This window comes from Coenobita brevimanus, chromosome 39, assembly GCF_032717465.1.
Source record: "Coenobita brevimanus isolate Jiangsu-jjx chromosome 39, ASM3271746v2, whole genome shotgun sequence".
Classification (NCBI taxonomy): Eukaryota; Metazoa; Arthropoda; class Malacostraca; order Decapoda; family Coenobitidae; genus Coenobita; species Coenobita brevimanus.
This window is the reverse complement of record NC_136992.1, coordinates 30,868,033-30,893,515: the sequence shown is the minus strand read 5'-3', so window position 1 is coordinate 30,893,515 and position 25,483 is coordinate 30,868,033. Positions and strand designations below refer to the sequence as shown.

Here is a 25,483-nt window from a genome sequence, read left to right as displayed (position 1 = left end):
GGCAAACCAGTGAAGAAACTTCGTGTGCGGAATAAAATTTTTGCAATTAGTGAAAGAAATGGGGAAGAAAATCACAGGTAAAAACATCCTAAGCTATGTAAAAGTTTGCGTACATCATGCTAAGAAAGAAAAAAAAAGTACGTGCTGCAAAGAAATAGGTGTACTGCACATCGGCGAAAGAAAGAAAAACCATGACGCAACATATATATGCCAAACCCATCAGTATATCTTAATACACTTATTCAATCCAGACAGTGACGGTGAGTGACCAGCTGCTCGTCCCGTAGTGGCATTTTGTGATCAATAAACCTCAAACCTTCCCTCGGATGTAAACGTTGTGGCCACATGTGTTTGGAGCGCCTTACCCCACTAGACCACCTGGCGTCTATTTGATTATGTGACTACAACCCAAAGTAGTAAATGAATTTCTGGGCTACACAAAACCATTTGCTTGTCACTCAGTGTAGAGTCATCTAAAAATAGCACTACACCAAGTGAGAGGATGGTGAACGTCCCCACCTACCTATACAAATAAACTTTAATAAAACTGTTTCGGAATTTTATGTCCTGTTGCATCAACATCATCATACTTTCGCATCATGATTATCATCATCATATTGTCGCCTCATAACCATCATCATCATCATCATCATCACCATACTGTCGCCTCGTCATCATCACCATACTCTCGCCTCATCATCACCATCATCATCATCATTATCCCGCCTCTTCTTAGGTGGGGCGAGGTAGGGTCAAGAAAAAAAAAAAAATAGTGTGAGTACTAATCAACAGCATACCCAATGAAATGGGCCAAACATTCATTCAATCACAATTCAAGCCCACGAAATCTTCCTCCAGACCTCTTCCTCTGTCCCCCACTCCTCCTTACTCCCTCCCGCCCGCCTCTCTCTCTCTCTCTCTCTCTCTCTCTCTCTCTCTCTCTCTCTTCGTCCTACTATTATGTGCTCTCCCTTCAGCTAACAATTTAATCTATTTTTCTTCCTCTATTACATTTTATCTTACTACAGTATATATCAGAGTATCAGTCTATCCATCTATCTGTCTATTTATCTATCTATCTATCTATCTACCTAACATGGCAAAATATAATTATGGTCTACGCTTTTCACTTCAACTAGTCTCAGGAAAATCCTTTTGCAGCTGATTTCACGTAGCTAAGGGGCAGAAAAAGACAATACTACGACTCTACGGTCTCTCCATAACACTTCTGTGTGACTAGCATCATATTCTAGTTAATATATTGTTACAGTTCAGCATCCAAGATGGAGACGCCAGTTTTAAGCCAAGCTAAAGTGAAAAGAGTAACGTGAAATGTGTAACTGGGCGAAAGAATATTAACTTACCCTTTAACATCACGCACGACCAGTTGAAATGCATGGATGGTTGACTGGCTGGATGGATGGAATTTGCTTCTCTGATAGAGTTCTTACAGTTCGTCCGTCCACCTGTTGATAAAAAAAATAATGAGGTCATCATCATCATCATCACACTACCACCACCACCACCACTATGATCATGATCATCATCATCACACTACTACCACCACCACCACCACCACCATGATGATCACCATCATCACCCTACCACCACCACCACCACCACCACCACCATTATCATCACCATCACCAGTAATGTGATCGAGTGTCAAGTGAAATACTTCGAGAGGATGGTGAACGAGAAACTGACGAATTGTGAATGTGGAAGGGGAGAGGGGGAGGGGGAGGCCAAGGATAAGATGGTGGGAGAGAGTGGAGCTATATATGACAGGGGACGATTTGAGATGGAGGGAGAAGGAGACAGACGAGAAGAGGGTATGTGAGTGAAATGGAGGGGCAGAAGAGATGGAAACCAGGGATGATATGGAGGGATGAGGTGGAGAAATATAAAGAATGAGAGTGAGGAGGGGAGAATTGGAAGGGGAATGAGAGACTGGGTAAAAGAGTGTATGTTAATGAGATGGAGGGGGAGAGGAAAGGGAGAAGAAGAGGGGATGACAAAGAATGAGATAGAGCGATAGCATGAAGATATGAGGGAGACAAAGGAAAGAGCGGCGTGGAAGCGATTTGTTCGTGGCCACCCCTTAGGGGATTAAGGCGTCTGGCAATAGGTAGTTGTGGTTCTGGGGGATGAATTTAGTATTTGCTATGGAGCTTGCTGCTGGAGAAGGATGCCTTCATGTGGTGACATATAACCTGGTGGCTCAAATGCCTGGTTATATAAACGGCCCTTAACTATTTCCCTAGCCCCCAAAAGGAGGATGGACTGGAGAAGATTAATTAAACCCTGCAGTTCACTGGGTTCACGTTCAGTTGAGCAGGGGGTTACAACTACTACTACTACTACACCTTCTACTACTACTACTACTCTAAGGCTTGGTGCCAGAGAGGAGCGCCTTCACACTGTGGCACCCACGTCACTAAAAGGCTCAGTTTACCCGGTTATGCAAACAGCCATCAACTACCTCCCAATCCCCAAAAGGAGAATGATGGGATTGCATGAGTATGGTGATTTTAGCTTTCAGTTCGCTGGGTTCAGTTCAGATGAGCCTGGAGCCACCACCAACACAACAGCGGCAACTTAGATTTCTCTCTGAAAGTTGAACTATAAGAGCATGAATTTACTATTTACTGCAAAGCAAAATACCTTGACCCTCTCTCTCATGTAACTATAATTCTTTCAGATTAACTTGGCTCAGATATTTGTCTTTTTAAAATTTATTTCATTTTGCTTATTGCTTGAAAGAGCACTACAGCTCTACGTCCTCAATCACTGTGTGACCACCATCATATTACCATCATATTCCAGTGCTGAGCGATTGTTAAAAGCTTGGATTTCAAGATAGAGAGGTACCAATTTTAGGCCAAATGAATGTGAAAAGAGTATACGTGCACTATGTACTGTTATATTCTCTATCAATGAATCAATCAATCTATCTATCATATATATATATATATATATATATATATATATATATATATATATATATATATATATATATACAGACATATATATATATATATATATATATATATATATATATATATATAATATATATATATATATATATATATATATATATATATATATATATATATATATTAACTTAAGCTTCTAGTTCATACTGAGATGAATTACCAAAACACTTGTTATCCTTATCCCAGTCAGGATACTGATGATGATGATGATGGATGCTATGTTATCCGTTTCCCTATGACGATATTTCGGTTTATGGTGGAGGTGTACAGTGATGATAATGATCGGATGGATGTATAGTGTTCCTCTGAATTACTTGCTTGGAGTTTAGATTGTGCATGAAGATTTGAGAGGAAGAATGGAGCTTGAAAATATTAATGAGTAGCGGTAGACTGAGAGAGTTTGGGCATGTAGAAAGGATGGAAGATGATAACTGGCTGTGTGGGGTAGGAGGTGTGAACAATGATGATCGAGTTGCGAGAAGCAGACTGAAAAAGACTTGGGATGAGATCATACAGTCTGACCTCAGAGATAAGGGACTGAAAAGAGAAGCTGCCAGAGATCAAGCAGCGAAGAGAGTTGCTATTAGGTGACCAAGGCCAATGCATGTAAACATATTGGAGTCTTTATCAAATGAAATAAATTTTTAGGGAAAAATGGTTAGTATCATATTCTAATGTTAATATGGCTCTACAACCTTTCCATTGCACTTCGTGATGAACACCATATTCTAGTGTTAATCTCTTGAAAATAGAAAGATGGCAATTTTAGGCCAAGTTTAAATGAAGAGAGTATAGTGCAAAAGATATCCTACTTCTGAAGGTCATGCATACATCTATATAAATTTTGTAGTTTATTTGCTCAGTTGGTACAAATATTTCATCAGAGTCAAAAACTAAGTACAGTACACAGCACAACAAGTACAGTACACCTGGGAAGCTCAATACAGCAAACACACCAGCATCATAATCTTCTGGACATGTATATATTTTCTCCATCTATGAACAAGTAATGACAGTGTAGTTATGATAGAAAAAGTACAATCATGGACAAAAACTTCAACTATAATATATTTGATCTCATCAGGCAAACAGCCCTAGCCCCTTTCAATTTGAATGAAGGCCAACTGTAGTCATAGTAAGGGGTCAATATGAGTAGTAATCAAGGAGACATCCTTAATTTAAAACTATAGTTCATCAGTCATGGCCCAATATACGATCGTTTGGTATGTGATCAAACGGTACAACAATCGATGAATACTGTACTTATATCCAGTTTCAGGTTATTGATGGTGAGAATCAATTGTGCGATTTCTACAGTGATCCCATGCCACCTACACAGGCCAACAGTCATATGTCTGAGTCAAGATAGCTGCCCTGGGTTTACATGCGCATTAAAACAAAATCACTATCATAAAACAACAGTGCAAATACATGACAAACAGCGCAGTGTGCGATATTAAGTGGAGAGATAACTTGTGTGTGTGAAATACTGAAACTTAAGACTTGGAAAACAACGCACTGCTCACCAACCGCCTCACCACATTACTCTCCTGCCACCTCATCACATTGCTCCCCATCTGCCACACCACCATGCTCTCCCCATCGCCCATCACTTCCTCCTGACAATGAGGAGTGATCATTTAGGCTTTCCACCTCCCCCTCAACCTCAGACTACCAGACGACATACTTGACTGGTAGCACAAATGTTTTTTGAGAATTTAGGCTTAGTGGACCTTGACCCCCAATGTATCCCCACTGAACCCATCTTAAATTGACATCGATGTATGATTTACTGGTATGAGATCAGCTCTTGCTTGATGAAATGCTACCATAAACTGAGTCGTGACTGCAATGAATTTCATGCAACCACATTTTAAAGTTGTGGGTGCGGCTCTGCTCCATTACGCGAAAATGCACCGACTATTGTGTCGTGTTCCACAGTGCTGACTGTGCATAATGCATGGCTCAAAAGTACATTTTGACAAGAGCCTGTATGCTTAAGCTAAAGCTCTTAAAGCTATTTGGGTAACACAATGTACAATTTAAGTACTGCATCGCTGTACAAACAATATGTTTAAAAGACTATCAAGTAATATCAAATACATAATTTCCACATTGCATTGCTTAACCCGAAAACTCTGAGGACAGGTTAGTGTTCTAGCTGGCATGGGAGACAATGTAGCACCTTTTTTTTTTGCAATATTTTCTTATTATGTAATGATATTCTCTTTTTATATTATTTATGTATTTTCTGCACTCCACCTGGATGGAGACAGTAAGGGGTTCTACCTGCAGGGTGGTTGAGGTTTACTGCTCACAAAGTGCCACTCAAGGGTTGGTGGGACTGGAAACCATTACCTTAAATGTCAGGACTGAACACTTAGCCGCAGGCTCATACACTCCTGTTTATATGGGGAAAATGGGACATGATGATGATGATGATGATGATGATGATGATGATGATGACATCAATTACATACAAGCGGATAATTAGGTGTAATGTACATAATAAATCACTGAGCAAGAGGTGCTAAAAAATCTCCAAAGCCAATTAGAATAGGGACTTCAACCCACTGGGTCCTGGTATGTCTTTCTCATTTTCTTCATTCCATCTCTTGATTTTATTAAGCTTAGAACAGATATATGGGACTGGTTAATAATGCCTGAAGAAATTCTTTCTGTCAGAGAGGCCAGTGCTGGGGAGGGCAGCCTTCATGTGATAGCAGATATAAGTGGGTGACAGAGCTGCCCGGTTATACAAATATACCTCAACTATTTCCCTATCCCCCAAAAGTAGGTTGGTGAGCTCCAGAAGGAGGGCTACTTCAACCTGCAGTCCACTGGGTTCAAGTTCCAGATGAACCGGGGACTACAGTTAATACTACTACAGTATGTACTATAATGTACTTACTCTAATCTGACAAATCACCAACTCCATTCAGCTCAACTGAGGGCCAAGTGTATTCAGAAGGACGCTTTGATTTAACCAGTACCCAAAGAAACTCACTCCTGCCTCATGAACAGCTTATCAAGTTTCACATAATTACAATTTGATATTTAACATGACAGCAACCCAGTTCCCTCAGATAAAAACAACCAATTATAATATCAGACCCCTTTCCCAAAGTGAATAAAATTGTGCACCATCAGCAAGAAAAAAAATTATCACAAAGATTCAAAAGGTTAATACAGGGTTTACAACCTGAGGTAAACTCAAGTACTGTACAAAATTATCGTATCAAAAACTAAATCACTACCCAAGATTACTTTCATCCAACAATAGTACACTTCCTTCACTACCATAGCATCATTTATAAATAAGATTAAAAAAAAAGAAAATTTGCATTATAAATGAATTATTCTAAACCCTCCACTACTACTCTGCATGGAACACAGCAAAATAAAATTCACCTCTTCAGCCTGAGGATATATGTATTTTGTACAATCATTCATTCATTTAGCTAGGCAGAGACTTTTATCTTTTTGTAGCTTATTTCTTGTAGGTCAGTGTTAACAGGATACTATGGCTCAACATTCTTTCCATGGCTTTTCTTCATGACTAGCACCATAGTCTAGTGTTAACCTCTTGTTGTATCCCAACATTAACGATGGAGAGATGTCAATTTTGTGCCTAATTAAAATGAACAGAGTATAATTAACACTGGCCAATTTTATTCTGCCTGGGAGATATCCTTGTACTGAAGAGGTTGCTGCTACACGCTACACATGTGAATTCATCAGAAGTAAGCTCAGCATTCCAACGGTTCTTTCACCTTAACTTGGCCCAGATTTTCACCCTTTTGCAGCTTATTTCACAAAGCTTGGAGGCAAAAAAAAGAAAATACTATGGCTCTACATCCCTTCCACAGAAATTCTTCACGATTAGCATTATATTTAATGTAAATCTACTATTACAACTCAGCATTCAAGGTGGAGAGATTGCAATTGTAGGCCAAGTTAAAGTAAAATGAGTATACAGACTACACAGGTAAATTCATAAGGAGTAAGCTCAGCATCCCTAACTTCCCTTTTCAACCATTCACTTCACATCACATTCTATTATCTACATGGCCGTACTATTAACAGGATGCTGGGGGGGGATGCCTTCATGTGATGACCCTGACATAACTGGGCAGCTCAACTGCTTGATTATACAAATATTCCTCAACTACTTACCTATCCCCCCAAATGGAGGATGGTGGACTGCAGAAGAAGGGGAACTTAAGCCTGCAGCCCACTGGGTTTACATTTCCCATGAACCTGGGGCTACAAACTACTAATACTCCAGGCATAATATGTGGATTAAATCACTTAGGAACAGGTGTACACGACACTTCTAAAATCACTTAATATAAAGCCTGGAATTTCATGTATGTCAAAATGGGAATTAAAATAATAATAATAATAATAATAATAATAATAATAATAATTAATAACAAAATAATAATAATAATAATAATAATAATAATAATAATAGTGATAATAATAATAATAATAATAATAATAATAATAAATACACATACCAGTTTAAAAATATATAACTTTTGATTTTCCTCTTAAAATGAAGAGGAAGAATGATGAGATGGAGATCATACCTTAAACAGCCCTGGATATCCTTCTACCTGAGGGTCCAAGTGGGGCAAAAACTGCTCCATCCTCACAAGGAACATAAACTTCCTTAGCCTCACAAGTTTCCATATCCTCACAAACACAACTTCAGTATCCTCACAATATTCTCACAATTAACACAAACTTCAGTATCCTATGAATTCTCACAGTATCTTCACAATAAACACAGTCTTCATAACACTTACAAACATCTTCAGTATCCTCACAACGAACACAAACTTCAGAATCCTCACAAACTTAGTATCCCCACATTCCACAAACAACTTCAGAATCCTCACAAACAAATTCAGATTTTCACAAACAATTCCACATCCTCACATACAGTGTCATTATCCTCACAAACAACTTCAGTATCCTCACAAGCAACTTCAGATCCTCACTAATGACTTCAGTATCCTCACAAACAACTTCAATATCCTCACATACAAATTCCATCTCCTCACAAATAACTTAAGTATCCTCACAAACTGCTTCAGCATCCTCACACACAGCTTAAGTCTCCTCACAGTAAACACAACTTCATTATCCTCACAATAGCTACAAAATCAGTAACCTCAAAGTATTCTAACAGTATCCTCACAACAATCATGAACTTCAGTATCCACACAAGAAACAAAAACTTCAGTATCCCCACAGTAATCTCACAATAAACAAAAACTTCACTATCCTCACAATGAATAAACTCTAGTAACCACACAGTAAACACAATTTCATAAGCAGGTATATATAGTGCACTGGTAATACTTCTATTTGAACGGTTCACAGTTCTGAGAAACAACATTCATCTATATATTTTGTCCTCAGTAAGTTTTGAATTGCGAGCTGCACAATAATGTTTGTACAAAATTAAGTAATTAGCATGGTAAACACATATATCATAACTAGGGTAAACTTGACAAATCGGATGCAGTTGCTCCAACATGCACACAGTTGGATGCAACTTCATTCATTTGTTTGTTTATAAAGGCTCCAACATACCTACAGGCATCAATTTTGGTCACCTAATGGTGGCTCTCTACACTGTTCGATCTCTTACCATCCTCTGTTCTGTCCCCTACCCCTCATGTCACATCTAAGGTCTCACCCCAGGTCTTTTTGGTCTGCCTCTCACAGCTCTACCCTAAATATTCATGCCTCTTACTCTCCACGCCCAGTCATCATCCCCCATCCTCTCCACATGCCCAAACCATCTCAGCCTACCCCTTCCCATCACAACACTAATACATTTTATCTCATTCTTCCTTTCAACTCTTTCAATTGAAATCCTAACACCCAAGGCCTGCCATTCAAGGATGTACTACATATCCATATAATCATTATCATCTCTATACATCTGACCCTATGAATATCCTCCTTCTTTCCTGTCTGTCTCTACTGTACAGCATTATACTCCTAACACATGCTGTACAAGGACCCCTTAGTGCAGAGGGATAGCCCTCACAGTGTCAGGAGAGGCACCAACTCCATTACAAAAAACTCCCACTATAGTTCTTCCACCTTAACCAAAATTCTATTCCTTTTGTAGCTTAAATCACATAGTTCAGTGCCAAAAAAGGCAATGCAACAGCTCTGCATTCTTTCCACAACACTCTTCATGACTAGCATCATATTCCATTGTTGATCTATTGTTAGAACCCAGTATTCAAAATGGAGAGATGGTAGTTTTAGGCCAAGTTAAAGCAAAGAAGAGTATAGTAAACTTAGAACACTAAACTTGGTGTCAATGATCAGCTATTGTCATGTTTATGTTCCCACAAATAGGCAACAAGTAATTCCTAGAGTCTGTTTTCCCCTGACAAATGTCCCTAATCCCTGGCAATTCAGTTGATGGCCAAGTGTAGTCAGAGTGGAGGGTAGAGGTGACAGCAATCATGGTGATTCATTTTTATCTCATAGCTATGGCTCATAAAAGTTCAAACACTCACAATTTAGTATGTTCAGCTGATGGTCAAGTGTAGTCAGAGTGACGTGTAGTCAGATTTTGCTAGTAACCAAGGAGACTCATTTCCACTTTATAACTGAAGTTCGCCAAATTTCTCAGAAACATAACTTAGTACTGAAATTCTCGGAGTGATCCAGTTCTATTAGATGAAAACTAAGTGGCTAGCTTTGAGGGGAGAAACTTGTTGTAGGATTATCTCTGCATGCATGTGTGCTGGAGTAGATGCATCCAAAATGGCAAGTTTACCAGATATGAACCTACAGTATTCCTAATATCACAACATTTTTCTTTGTTTTGTTTTTTTCTTTTTTTATGACATGTATCCCTTTAGCTCCTGGACATTTTTTTGAAGGGGTTAATGAAAGTTATGACTAACCACTTGAAACTGGAGTAACAAGGTTAATAGTATGGACAGATGTCCAGTCAACACCCTTTAGTGGCATCACATAAAAAAAACAAAAGTCCTTTCTTGGAGATCAAACCCATGCACTGCCATCACTCTGACTGGTGTATTCTAACCACTAGGCCACCTGTGCAGTAACACAGAATCTTGGAGATTGAACCAATGCAGGGCGTCACTCGGACCACCGCATGCTAACCACTAGACCACTAGGTGACTTCCTACACAGACATCTACAATGCCTTATCTCCACAGAGTCAAGGGATCAAACCTAAGCACAGCTGTCACTCCAACTGAGGCACCCTAACCACCATACACCTATAATTCCTTTATCTGTTCAGAGTCTAGGGGTCTCCTGGGCCAGTGTTTGACCTCCTGTAGCTTCCCCGTGGCAGTCATCAATTTCTGCAGCTTGCTGTACGTCGGTTTTACATTCAAGTCCATCCACTCTCTCACTGTGAATTCGTCATAAACATCTGCTAGGGCAGTTTCTGCCTCATTCATCAATTTCCGGTAGTCATAGAGTAGCATTGACAGATCCTGTAATCCCTGTTCGACATGCTGAGGACTGGCAAAATTATGTTCAATGTTATAATCAGTCACCCAGCCTGTAACATGTGGGTTTTTGAACATGGTGTTAATGTCACGCTTCAGAATGTAGAGCTTTTGTGTTATTTCATACACTGCACTCCCAGGGAACTCACATTTATTAGCATACTCGAGATACTGCAAGTCAAGGTTGAGGAAAGAGTTGCACTTGAGGGAATCGCCGACTCTAGCCAGGGCTCCATGATCTGCTTTCCGCTCATTAATGAACATCAGGTTGACCGCTAGGGAGGGAATGGCCTGAGGAAGAAGCTCGCAGAGGATGGCAAAGTGATCAAATCTTTGCCACCCTGTCAAGGTGATTCCACGGAAAGGTATAGTGCCTCTGTACATGTCAAACACCTCCATCCATTCCTTGTGATTGCTCAGACGATCATTGATATTCGTGATGTAGCTCTCTGGATTGGCAGCGCCCTTAAATGCGCTGGCTATCCAGATTCCACTGAAAGTAGCTGAATATTTCTCCCAGATATCCGAACGAAGGTCCACCATAATTCCACTACTGTATTTCCAAACCATGATCTCCACCCACTCCCCTACTTTTGATTCCTTCAGTGCACTCAGCGGGATCTTTCTGAATTCATCGTCCCACATTATAGGCTGAATATCATAGTTCTTCTTAACATACTGTGCTACTCTCATTGCCTGGTAAAGGAATAGATCACTTTTACCAAACTTTTGCTCAATTAGATACTGTTGGCAGCGCGTACATTCACCCAAATTGTACACCTCATCTGAACCAATGTGCAACCAGTCAATCCCTGGATGAAGCTCCAAAACCTGATCCACCATCATTTTAATCAGCGGCAGAGTTTTGTCATTTGTTGGACATATCACCTGGGGGTAATTGGGAACTTCACGCAGCTCAGCAAAATCCTGGAGCTTCAAAATGTGCTCCATATGTCCAAATGTCTGAATTAGTGGGATGACTATCAGGTTGCTTTTCTTGGCCATTTCCATAATATCTGCTATATCACCCTTAGCATAGGCATTTTTGGCAGACAGGGGTTCAAGTTTCCCCCAGTATGGGAACATATCCTCATACTCCATGAGCAGGCCTGTAGCACCAAAGGAATGAAGCAAGGGGAACAGCTTCTTGAAATATTCCAGCCTGGGAGGGGCACCTTTGAGATCGAGGTGGACAATTTTGTGCTTGAGTTGATTTTCTGTGTCTATGACTTTGAGTGCAGCAGATTCCTGTTGCTCCATGTCTCGCACATGTCCTAAACCATCAAGCAGTCCAGGTTTGCTGATGCTTCCATGAAGAATAACGCCTTTGGGGTCGCGTGCCAATTTCCGCTGGAGCTCCTTGTGTGCAGTCATCTTCTGTATATTCGCAAGGATCCTACTCTCGTATTCCTTCTGCTTCCTTAGATGTTCAGGGCTTTGGGTCAGAAGCATGGGGCCGTCATTCCTCACGGCTTTTGGCTTAGAGCGGTCCAAGTCTAGGGTACCTGTTTGTCCCGTTGCCTTATACACTAATAATAGCCCCGCCACCGTCAGAACCCCAACAGTTAAAAGCTTCCCCGCCCTCCTCGGAAACATTTTGACTCCCAACATCGGTTTGACTGTCTTTTTCTATTCTTTCTCTCTAAGTTTCACACTGGTAAAACAAATCTCACAAACAATATCTCTCTTACTCAAACACACACCAACAACAGTCTCCTCTCTCACTCTCACAGACTGTCTGTTTCTCTCTATAATTCTCACACATGCATATCAACTCTCTTACACACACTAACACTAACTGTCGCTCACACACACAATCAAACAAGCTCTCACATACAGATATATAATAAATTTACTCACTCTTTCTTTCAAACACACATCATACCAATTCCCTCACTCACATGTACACACTCACCAACACGCAAAATCTTCCCTGTAAATCTCCCCCACACACACACACAAACATGCACATTCACACACACAAATACTCACATGAACTCACTCTTTCACATGTACATACACTTCTCACATTAATTCACATACTCACACACACAACTCTTCCTCACACTCCAAACGAAGTATATTCTTTTTTTCCCACAACCTCAACTAGTTACTGATATATATAACCCCTTTACAGTCAGATAAAACGGCATCCATACATAAACAAAAAAATTCAAGGCAGAAATTATAGTATTAAAATCACTAAGAATTTAGGATAATAATACACTACAGTACACAGATATCTCAAACATGTGGGATACTAACAGTACTTCTAAGCTACAATATTAATATCATCAAAAATAAAGTGCATTTGTTCTAACCAAATAAAGATCCCTCACCACTTTCAGCTCAGCTGATGACCAAGTGTAGTCACTCTGACAGGATCATTTGACTAGTAACCAAAGGCAATCATTTCTAACTCACCACTAACTCTTATCAAATTTCATGCACCACAACTTAGCATTCAAGTTGCAGGAATGGCCTAGTTACATCAGATGAAAACAAATTAACTACAGTACAATACAGTGTGCAAGTAACTTGAGTGGCCCAGTTCTGTCAGGTGAAAATTCAATTCCCATCTGGTAAAACAGGTATGGGGGTGACCAAGATCTGTTACAAAATACAGACTACAGTAGTCAACCTGTGGCCCCGTTCCATCAGGAGAAAACAAAGCAACTACAGATTACAGTGCTCGGGTTATACTGATTGTATCATAACGAGGATTAGCGATCATGATCAATGTGTATTAATCCAGACTTGAACTTAAGATAATCCACAAACTTGCGTTAGCACAGATCGGGGAAGTGTACAAGACGTGCCTTCACTCATGTCAACGGTCACAACCTTCAGCCTGACTCCCAGTCAACCTAGAAAACAAAAAACATATACAGAAAACTGGATAATCGAGCTTTCACTGTATATACAAATACAGGCGGTCCCCAACTTCTGCTGGGGTTACATTCCAATAAACCCATCGTAAGTGGAATATATCGTAAGTTGAAAATGCATTCAATACATCAAACCAACCAAACATCATGCTTAGAGCATTTACATTAGCCTACAGTTGGGCAAAATCATTAACACAAAGTCTATTTTATAATAAAATGTTGAATACCTCATGTAATTTATTCAATACTGTACTGTGTCGACTTCGAAAGTCAAAGTTCATGTGCGATGGCCATTACGGGCTTGCTGCCTTCATGCTGGGCAATTATCTTGAGTTTCATCTCAAGAGTACGTGCTTTCCTCTTCTTCTTCTTACCAGTAGCAGGAGAGATAGATGGGCATTTTGTAGACATGATGGATGCACAAAACATGATGCAGATACAGGGGGTATCCAAAAAAAAAAACCTTGGCAACACAGAATACTGTAGAGTATCAGTTATATACACTAGCGCCTGCAGGGCAGACTGGGAGATGCGGCTTGCTGCCGCTGCCCAGTATCATGAGAGAGTATCGTACAGCTTGTCACTAGCCCAGGAAATGATCAAAATTCAAAATTCGAAGTACAGTTACTACTGAATGTGTATCGTTATCGCATCATTGTAAAGACGAAAAATCGTAAGTCGCCCAATTGTAACTTGGAGACCACCTGTATAAATATATAAAGGAAGAGTACAATATGTCCTTAAAAAGACGTGTCACACACACAAGCCATCTGTTACTCACAAGGAACCTTAAAAAAAAAAAAAAAAAAAAAAAAAAGGCCACATTATACAGTGATTAGGGAAGTGTGAGCTGGGGGGAGGCCAGTGAAACGGCAGAGGTCAGGGCAGCATGGCGGCAATTTGTTTGTGGCCTTCTCTTATGGGATTATGGTGTCTGGCAATAGAAATAATATGATTCATGAAAAAATATTGAGTGAGGAAGTAAGTCTGTGGGCACCAGAATCGAAAAGAGTGTACTGAGATGGTATGGTCATGTAGAAAGCATGAATAACAACATCCATCCATCCATCATCCAATCCTACGTTGCCCCATGAGGAGCGTAGGAGCCCCAGGCTAGGCAGTTGGTCCTGACATTTAAGATGAGAGTGACCAACCTCACTCATCCCTGAGTGGCATTACATGAGCAATAAACCCCAACCACCCTTTGGATATAAACCTTCACCGGCTCAATCCGACTGGAGCACAATAATTACCCACTAAACCACCAGGTGCCAAAATTTGGTTATATGGTTACCACCCAGTATAGTAAATAGTTTCCTTGCGTACAGGAAACCATTTGGGTTGTCACTCAGTGTAGAGTCACCCACAGGCAGAAGGAAGAGGAAAGAATGAAGGAAAGTAAGACAGAAGATGGAGTGTCAAGTCACTCAGGCAGAAGGACGAGGAAAAAATGAAGGAAAGAAAGACAGGAGAGGATGGAAGGAAAGAAGGATGGATGAGAGGAAAAGGCAGACACCTGAGGGCAGCACTACATCAAGTGAGTGGATAGTGAGCACCCCCACCTACCACAATAAATATCTTACATCAACATTAAACTACACGACATTAAAATTATATTTCACTTCACATTGGCTATACTTAGAACATCATAAAAAATCATTTCCTGGCAAGTTTTACCCCAGTTCTGACACTCCAGTACTTCTCCCTATCTATCTAACTACTGCCAGACCCTTCAATCCCTTAAGAGGTGACATACTTAACAGCAGGAAAAATTAACAAAACCATATCCCAACCGTAACATAAGCTAACTAAACTAACTAACCTAAAGTAACCTATCAAACTACACTATACTAAATGAAACTAAACCTAATCTAAGCAAACTACACTAAACTAATCTAATCCAACCCAACCTCACCTTACCTCAATAAATAACAGAAGAAGGTGCCAAGCAGTGGGTCCTATAAACCTTGTCAACTCTTGGAAAGACTACCAGGCAGCAGCACCTGTGGCCAGAAACTTAAATGCATCAGTCTGTTCATATACAATTAAGGATTATACATCTATATTTACATTACTACAATTTTCCAAAGACGCTGCCATATAGAAATGCTGTTTTGACTGATGTTACACGCTGACATGACTAATAATACAGTGCAAACTCTGAAATCTGAAATGCTTGCATTCATATCTTTATGGAAAACAAAATATTTTGCAAACCACAGTCACACTGACAATTAGGAAGAAAAACATGAAAATCATACAAAAAATAGTCTACAGCCCCATGAACAGCAAATGCAATAAAGTATCTTGTACTGGTACAGTATATTATTTGTTGCTACATTGTACTTGTACATAAACTTTGTTTTCAAATATACCGTACACAATGTATGAGGACAGGTGATATCAACACCCTCTTACTGCATGAAAAAAGATTTTGGAAAGTGGAGATTTTTGGAAATACAGTGTACGGATTTGGATGACTGTACCGTACTGTGTTGCGTGGTACTACGGGTATGAGAAGAAGGGAAAGGAAAGAGAAGTATATGAGGAAGGAAGGTGTGAGTTGGATAGGGAGTGGCCCGATTACTGAGGACAGTCTGACATGAAAGCCAATTCATTTGTAGCCATCCTTTCTGGGATTAATGTATCTTGTTACAGGCAGATTATGGGTAACTTACACAAAATTTCCCTGGATCCTGGCTCACCCAATCCTTACACTCAGTGGGAAAGAGGGTCCCTATGATGAAATAAACCTATATCAATTAACATATTACCAATACGTGCCAAGAATCATACTCACGACCAGGTAAAAGTTCTCTCACCATGTCACATACCTGTAACCAAGGTACCCTCACCTCCAAATGTGGGCTTGAAAGGGAAGAGACAACCTCCTTGTACTCTTCCCCCTCTGCTTGCCCAACTTCCAGAGGGTGGTATAGTGGGCAGAGGTGTAAGCCTGAAGCTAAGCTACTTCAGTCCAGTACATTTAAAAGTAAATGATCAATCTATTCTTGTGGCATAATATGATGAAAACCTCCACTCACCTATTGGAGACTGAACGTCTGGACCTCCGTCACTCCAACTAGAGCATTCAATCCAGTGCACCGCCAGGCATCATTTACACAACACCTGTAATTGTCAGATAGCATCAGCCTGCATCCCTCGTTACAGAGCACAGTCAACATTTTTTTTTTTTTTTTAAGGAAGAAGAAACCAAAGGCTAGGAGCCCCCAAGACTGGACCTTCCAAAAAAAAAGTAAAACCAGGATAACAGTGAGTCAAATTCAAGAAAGGTCAGATATGTTCTGTCACTATCACATTTGTATAATATCCATACAGTAATTGTTCATGTGATCAGCTTGCATCCCATATTATAAAGTGCAGTAAGCAAAGATACAGAAAGGTCTGGCATGTTATATCATCATCACATACTCTGGAAAGAATTAAAAAAAAAAAAAAAAAAAAAACTAAGGATTTACCCACACCTTCATACACCTGGTTTTCATAATACAGTAAACCTTCCATTATCAGGCATAATTCAGCCAAGTCCTAAGCCAGTTACTGCAAAACGCAGGATATTGCATCCAGCTCAAAATTTGGCACTGAGCCGGATACTGCATTGTTATCCATCTCAACTTTCTATCCTGAAAACTTTCCCATGAGTAAAAGATGAAAATTAAGCATAAAATACAATAAGTAATAATAAAATACAGTAATACTGCAAAGGTTGGCTACCATTTACAAGCTGGCTGATACACCTCAATGCCCAATATTGCATTAATAGAGTCAAGCCAGCAGTGCCGGATACTGTGCTGGGAAGGGTATTGTGACGACATATAACTGAGAGTTTACTGTACATCCATAAAACACAGTTATTGAAGACACAGACATGCAAAATGGCTGATTAAATACTGTATTAATTAAGTTATTACATGTGAAATGAATTCAGACAAACTGAATTAGGGCAAAATGAATTAAAAGTCACTGAACTGCACAACAATCAAAGACAACCTGAATTATGACAAACTATATTGACAAACTGAATCAAAACAAATTAACTTAAGACATCCCTGAATTAAGACAAACTGAAACAAGACAAAGCTGAAACGGGACAAGCTGAAATGACACTGAATTAAGAGTTACTGAAGTGCAGTGATGCAGAGCTATTCTGGGTCAATATAGTGTAGATTCACATATGCAGTATTTTCCCCATCGATTCATTATTGATCCTCTCCATACCACTATACTCGGCTCAGTTTAACTAGAAATAAAACTGCCATCTCACACTCTCCAGTTCCATGATGTAACAAAAAATCATCCCTACAATATGGTGCTAGTCACGAATAAGTGGTCTGGAAATGATGTGGTGTCATATGCACAAAGTGACTTTATGCAGGAAGTTACCATTCCGCTAAGTGCACAAATGCTGAGTGCCATTTTAGTAGCTGTACTGAAAGTATCTGCATGTTATCTCAAGTATCGTGTCATTTATCAACAACATTTTATGAAATATATGTCGTGGAGATAGCTGGATGTCTTATCGACCTATATGTAACTACAGGTCGAAATATAGATATATATATATAAATATACATATGTATGTTACAGGTAGACTGTGAAATCAGTCATTTCATGAAGCTTAATTTAATTCAGGTTTATTTAGGTTAGGTTGATCTAGGATATGGTTAGGTTAGGTTAGGTTAGATTAATTAACTTTGGCTAAAGAGAGAGGGAACGGTAACTTCCTGCATAAAGTCACTCCGTGCATATGACAGTGACGCCGTAGTGGTGTCTTATTTTGCCAACAAGCTACAAGAAGTTCCACACAGAAAAAAGTAACTTCCAAGCTAAAGCATATGAACTGTAGTGTTTTTCTTCCATTAGCACAATACATGGCAATGCGAAATTCTGTTCCTGAAATGAAAACCATAATTGATTAGACTACGATCAACAAAAATTCACATATATTTCGGCCAAGCTACTGACTATCTGCCTCCTAACATCACTGACAACGATCCTTCATTACTTTTTCGCGTATACAGCGCCAAAACCCTCACTGGCTGCTGACAGACGCAGGTCAATGATAACTACAAGGAAAAGGTCTACGTCACGTACCAGGTTGATGCGGCTTTATAGCCATTCGCCCTCAAGTCGTTAAGGTTACGTTAGAATAGGTGCAGTTAGGTTAAAGCACGTTAGTATGGGTTGAGTTAAATTAAGCTGGGGTAGATTAAATAAGTTTATATTAGATTATGTTTAGATGTAGGAAGCAAACGATTGGAGACGGATTGCTCTTGCCGCCGGATTGACCTGGAAACCACTGCAAGCCTTTGCAGCAGACGATTTGTTTGGGTATGTACTTGAGAGACAAGGAGGCAGCGGTAGTAACCTGTTAAACGCCATTTTGCTACTCCTCATTCGCTATTTGTCTTTTTTTCTTTTTAATTAATCTGGATTATTTAATAAAGATTTCTTCAGATTTATTGTAGTTGTATAACTCCATACACTGTTACTCGCCTTCTTATATATATATATATATATATATATATATATATATATATATATATATATATATATATATATATATATATATATATATATATATATATATATATATATATTTCTAATAGATTTTATTTTGACAGCTATACTTCAGCGATAACGCCAATCATTTACTATTGTTTAAATAGAGGTTATTGCTGCTAATCACTATCAGCTTATGATGCAATATTTAATTAATTAAGGAAAAATACAAGGGGAAAGGGAGAATGTAAACCAGTGCCAAGGATCGGTGACTGAAATAATGAAACATTATTCTATCAGTTCTAGGAATTAATAACCTTTTTCACACAAAGCATAAACTTTTTTTTTTTTTTACCAAACTTGACACATGTGGTTAAATCAAGTATACTAATAGCCTTGTTCCCTAAGATACATATATACACTCACTTTATCACACATTGAAAAGATCCATGTTAGAAATATATCCACATGCCAGGCCTACTCACTTATGTATGTTCTATAGATACCGGTACATATAGACACACTGACCTGTATATATATATATATATATATATATATATATATATATATATATATATATATATATATATATATATATATATATATATATATATATATATATATATATATATATATATATACACATACAGTATATACATCCATTTGTATACATACATAAACATGTATATTCATACTTGCATGTATACATAAAACCCTGGCACACGGACAACACATGGGGCTACAGTTGCTTGCACACACACGCGCACACACACACACACACACACACACACACACACATGTATCTTCGTGCCAGGGCGTTAGAATGAAGGGAAGTTAGGATACAGGGTGAGAATGTTCTCCAGTACATCAAGATTTTTAATGAAGCAATAAGCCAGGGGGGACTAAAGGGCAACGAGGAGTACTACAGAGTTTGCAGGGCTTATCGATGGTCTAGCGACCTTCCCCAGAAAGCGATACCTCGGGCGAGTAGAGGCGATGACCACATCACAGTAGCTGGTGAGGTTGGGATGCTTGCCATAGGAGTGTTTCACCCCTCGCTAGATGTTATAGTGACAACAATGGTGAGTCGTTCAGGGCATGTCAAAGTCCTTCCCTTTCGAAATATTCTCCAGACACTCATCTTGGACACAGGAGGCAAATGGCAGGGACGGGAAGTTTAAGAATACAAGAAGGAGTCAGCCATTTGGCCCATGATAGGCAGCTCCAACAAGAGTGTGACTAAACTACTAGAATTAGACAAGGTTAGCAAAGGCATCCCGTGCCAGGTGACCTGCCTGGTCGTGTCGGGTGTGACCAACATGGGCTGGGATCCAGCTAAAAGAAAGCCTCGGGTCAAGGGCGTAGGGCTTATGAGGTCGGCAGTAGAAGGAGAGGGGAGACGAGGAAGTAGAGAGAGGAAAGGGGAGGAGAGGGAGTAGATGGAGAAGAGAAGAGAGAGGGGGCGAGAGTGAGATACTAAGAAGGCCGAGAGCTGCTTGGGAATCGATGATCATTAAACTTGAGAGTTTTTGACAGAAGGAAGTCAAGAGCAGAGATAAGAGCAGGCTGTTCACACAGAGTACTTCCTGATGGCCCAGTGTGCGAGAAGATGGGAAAAGTTGATTTAGTAAAGACAGTGGAGGCAATTCCCGCCCGGCCATTAGCGAGGACAAAACCGTCAGTATAACCGTGAATAGGATGGGCACGGTTGGTACAGCAGCACTGAGTTACGGCAATACTGAGTTGAAGGCTTCAGTGATGGAGAACTGAAGAAGGATAGGTGGACGGTCAGCAGCAGTGGCAGAAAGCGTATAATGAACAGTTGCGGACCGTGTGCATACAAGGGGCAGAGTTAGTAGGGGTGGGTGTGCTATGACCAGCACGGACATTGGTGGCATCTCTGCCAGGGAGCTGGAGAGAAGAGCAGTACTGAATACCTTCTTTGGAGCCAGGATACCACGCCAGGGAAATGAGTGCGCCGGACCAGGTAGAGGTGGGTGACATCAATGAGAACATTAACCAGCCGGGAGAAAAAGGAAGGAGCAGGGGACGGAAGTGTGGTCGGATACTGTGACGAAACAGAAAACGAGCATATGAATACGAACCATAACAGGACACATACTGAGTGCAGTAAGAATGCTGGCTACACAGGTTGATATGGGCAGTGGTGAATAATATGCATGACTAAGTTTTGTACCACTTGAAGAGGTAGGAGCTGATCGGGGGAAGCATGGGGGAAGGATGGCATGATAAGTCAAGAAAAGCGAATATACGAGTACAACATTATGCCGAGGAAGTCATGTGACCCCGAGCTACCACATAGGCTACAAGTTACTCCTAGAATTAAGTGGTTGTCTTGCAGTTTCCTAGCATGTTCTATTTACAGAAAACATACGCGTTATATTAATGATTTATCTGAGAGTTCTTTATGCTATCACTTCGTTTATCCCGCATTTGACGATATACTACTGAGACCATGAATTCATCGCAACGGAGAGAGGATAGCCCGTTGTACAAAGCAAAGAGGGAACCATCTTGTCAAGAGACTAGAACTCTGGATAGGAGGCGTCTACAACAACAACAACAACAACAACAACAAAAACAATGATAATAATAATAATGCTTTTTCACTCTGTATTTCCTCATTTACTTTTCGACTCTCCTGTGGTGTGGAGGGACGTCCGGAACCTGTCATATGAAGACAGACTGAAAAGACTAAGTCTGCATTCGCTAGAGAGGCGTAGAGTAAGAGGAGACTTAACTGAGGTGTTTAAGTGGATGAATGGTATAAATAAGGGAGATATTAGCAAGGTACTTAAAGTGAGCATACAGGATAGAACTAGAAATAATGGTTTCAAACTAGAAAAATTCCGTTTCAGTAAGGAAATCGGTAGAAATTGGTTTGGTAATAGAGTAGTAGACGAATGGAATAAGCTACCTAGTAAAGTAGTTGCTGCCTTTTCCATTGAGAGTTTCAAGCATAGGCTAGATAAGCATATGACAAATAAGGGGTGGATATAGAATAAAGAAAATCTTATAACCAATACTAATTCAAAAAAAATTTCTTTTCAGGTTACACTATGATAGTCTCTATTCTCCTTTCACACTTTCCTGTAAAATGTCCACGCCAGTTTTTCTATACGGCGTGGTGTTCTTTCTGACTTTTTCCTGCCGGCTTCGGCTGGAGGGTTTGGAGGGCGGGGGAGATCCTTCTTCTTTGCTATCCTTATCTCATTCTAGTAGTTCAGTTACTCTTCTAGGAGCTGCCTAGCATGGGCCAACCGGCCTACTGCAGTTATCCTCTCTTCTTATGTTATAACTGGGCAGCATTTCTACAAGATTATACAAAGGTCCCTGGGGGGGGTGAGGGTTTTATGTATATAAAACTAACGTTTGAAGGAATGAGAAAACCTGGAACTTTGCAGACGGATAGATTTCCCCTTCGCCATAGACCTGTTGTGTGTGTAAGATTTTATTTGTCTAATTATCTATGGCCAGACGTCTTAATCTCGAAATGGGTGACCACAGACGAATCCCCTCCACGTTGCGCTGTCTCTTGCCACTTGGCTGCCCTCTCTCCAACGCACACACCCCTCACTTATAATATATTATCTCTCCACTCCATTCCTTCGTCTCATCCTTGATCTTCCCCTCCACCTCACTCACATATAGTCTCTCAACGATGGTTATTTTACCCTGTTATTGCTCATTTATATTTAAGCCTACTTGTGGTGCGGGAGAGGGACGCCTTAGCGTGGTGGCACCGTTATAACTGAGCAGCTCCTCTGCCATGCTATAAAACGTCCCTCGCCTTCCTCCAAAAGGAGGATGGTGGACTGCCTGAGAATGGAAGCTTCAGCCTGCAGTCCACTGTCAGGGCCAGATCCAGCACTTAAAAAAAAAAAAAATAAATAAAATAACAGAGGGGGAGGAGGGAGGGGCGTGGTTGCTAGCAGAATTGTCAAGTTTGAATTTTTGCTGACTGATGGCCAATTTCCTCAAAATATAACACTAAACCCTAATTTCATTGAAAAGCTTCAGTGATAACTTTCATGCAAGTTGTTTATTGCATATATTTTAGTGAATTAATTTTTTCTTGTAACAGCAATTACTGACTGCCGAAAGTGGGCGTTGGGGGCATGCGCTCCCCACGCCCCTCCCAGAACCCGTGTCTGACTGTGACCACATTTTAAATGAACCTGGGGCGTCTACTACTGTACTACTACTACTACTACTACTACTACTACTACTACTACTACTAGACCTACCTGCCATTTTCTTCCCATTCCTACCTGGCTTTCTGCGACGTTACTCCCAGATGTTGTGGCTGACGCAGTGGCAAATTCGTAGGAGAGGGGTTGAGGAAATACACTCTCTCCACCTCGTTTTTTTAATACAATTTCTTTCTAACAAATATACTGACTTCCAATATACTTTGTTAATTTGAATGGCACCTACTGACTGCCCGTCCCGCAGATGGTCTCAGGTTGAATGGTGAGAAGTTGAATTTTTGGCGTGGGCGTGAGGACTGGCATACGGTAGGAAAACTGTATTCCTTTTAATTTAACTTGACCTAAATTACCATCTCTCCATCTGAAATGCTGATTTATAACAACAGAATAACACTAGAATATGATACTAGTCACGAAGAAGTGCCACGGGGTGGATATAGAGCCGCACTTTTTTTCTTTTAAGTTGACCTAACATTGCCATCTTCCCATCTTGAATGGTGAGTTATAGCAAAAAATTAACACTAGAACCATGTTAGTCACGAAGAAGTGTCATGAAAAGGACGTAGAGCCATATCACTGTCTTTTGATGCCACCCAGCTACGTGATACAAGCTGAAGAAGGAAGGAAATCTGTTCCAAGTTAAGGTGAAAGAAATATTGTTAGTCTCGTTGCTCAGATTTATTTGTGATGAACTAGGTGGTAGGTGGTGGCCACCATCATCCACTCACTTGCTGTAGTTTTGCTTACCACTTCCTTCACCTCTGTCATTGTTTTTCTCTTTGCCTTCCTCTCTTTCTATTTCTTCTATCCTTCCTGTCATTTTTTCAGGTTTCTCTTCACTGAGTAAGAAGCTTTTAGTGGTTTCCTGAAACCTAGGAAACCATTAACAACGATGGCCGGTAACCATTTAACCAAACAATAGGGCGATGTGAAGCCTACTATGGTGCCCTTGTTAACTGGGTGGAGAGACCCAAATGCGGCATCCATCCAGGAACCAAACCTTCACACTCTTCCCCCCGCCTCACTGTAGCGGGGCACTGCATCGAGAACATCGGTGCACTGCACGGGACAGCCTTACAGGGGAGATTGCTTGCCTGCAGTTGATGGGTTTGCTCGGCCAGACAGACAGGGGTTACCCAATAACAAGTACAAATCAATCTAGTACTCCATTCCAACCAGCACATGGCTGTTTCACCCAGCCTAGAGTGAGTGACAGAGGTAAACAGTGTTCATCCAAATCCTTTTTTCCTGTTCTTCTCCCCTTATTCTTGGTGTGCATATGGTCGGTCCTACGCCAGTACAGCAGGCCGGGACTAGTGCAATTTGATAATATAACACAAAAATGCACTCGTCCTCACCTGGTTTACTGCATGTATACTCTTTCATCCTCTATACTTCTTTACCTCTCCTTCATTCTGCCTCTTCTCACTCACTCTCCTCCTGTCTCTTCTCTATTGCACCTCTCCACCTCTTACAATTTTACTTCTCTACCTCTACTCTAACTCGACCTCTATCACCTGTGTCTTGACATTCGCCTTCATCTTCGACATTTTTTACCCTCTTATCCCGCAGTAAGTACAATCTTAAACTCTAATATTTTTCACACACATCCTATGATGATACTATAACCTAGGCACAATTTATATTATTTTAAATGTTTCTCTCTACATACACCGTAAAATTGAAAAAAAAAAAAAAAAAAAGTACAGATGATTTTGAAAACCTGGACATTCAACAGACTGGCAGACTAGGCAAGCAGAGTGGCAGATGGTGCTGGTAGACTGGTAGGTGGTGCCGGTGGACTGGTAGATGATCCGGTAGACTGGTATATGATCCGACAGACTGGTACATGATCCGGTGGACTGGTACATGACCTGGTAGACTGGCGGATGATGCGGTAGACTGGTATATGATCCAACAGACTGGTAGATGATCACGGTAGACTGGTATATGATGCAGTAGACTGGTAGAAAATCACGGTAAACTGGTAGATGATTCTGGTGCTGTGGCAGACGGTTCTGGTAGTGTGTGCACTAGCCAGGTAGGCCGGGGAAAGTGCAATATTGCAGAGTGCCGAATATTGCATCCTTCCTCAACCCAGCTGGATAGGCAGGATGTCAGAGGACGCTTAGACAAGGTGCTCATCTCTGCAACTTAACCCTTTGAGCCTGTGGCGGGTTGCACATTCCCCATCGTGGATACAAGGCCACTACATCATCCAGGTTACCAGAGTTACCTCCACTAGGTGTTACCCTGAGTAATCAGTTTACCTACCAACTCACACAAGATGTATGTATGCATGTAAGTATGTATGTATC

General features: G+C 40.4%; 1 pseudogene; it reads right to left on the bottom strand.

The window, feature by feature from the left end:
* Positions 1 to 10,285: 10,285 nt before the first annotated feature.
* On the bottom strand, positions 10,286 to 12,133 carry LOC145396786 (hexosaminidase D pseudogene; annotated as a pseudogene).
* Between the last annotated feature and the right edge of the window lie 13,350 nt (positions 12,134 to 25,483).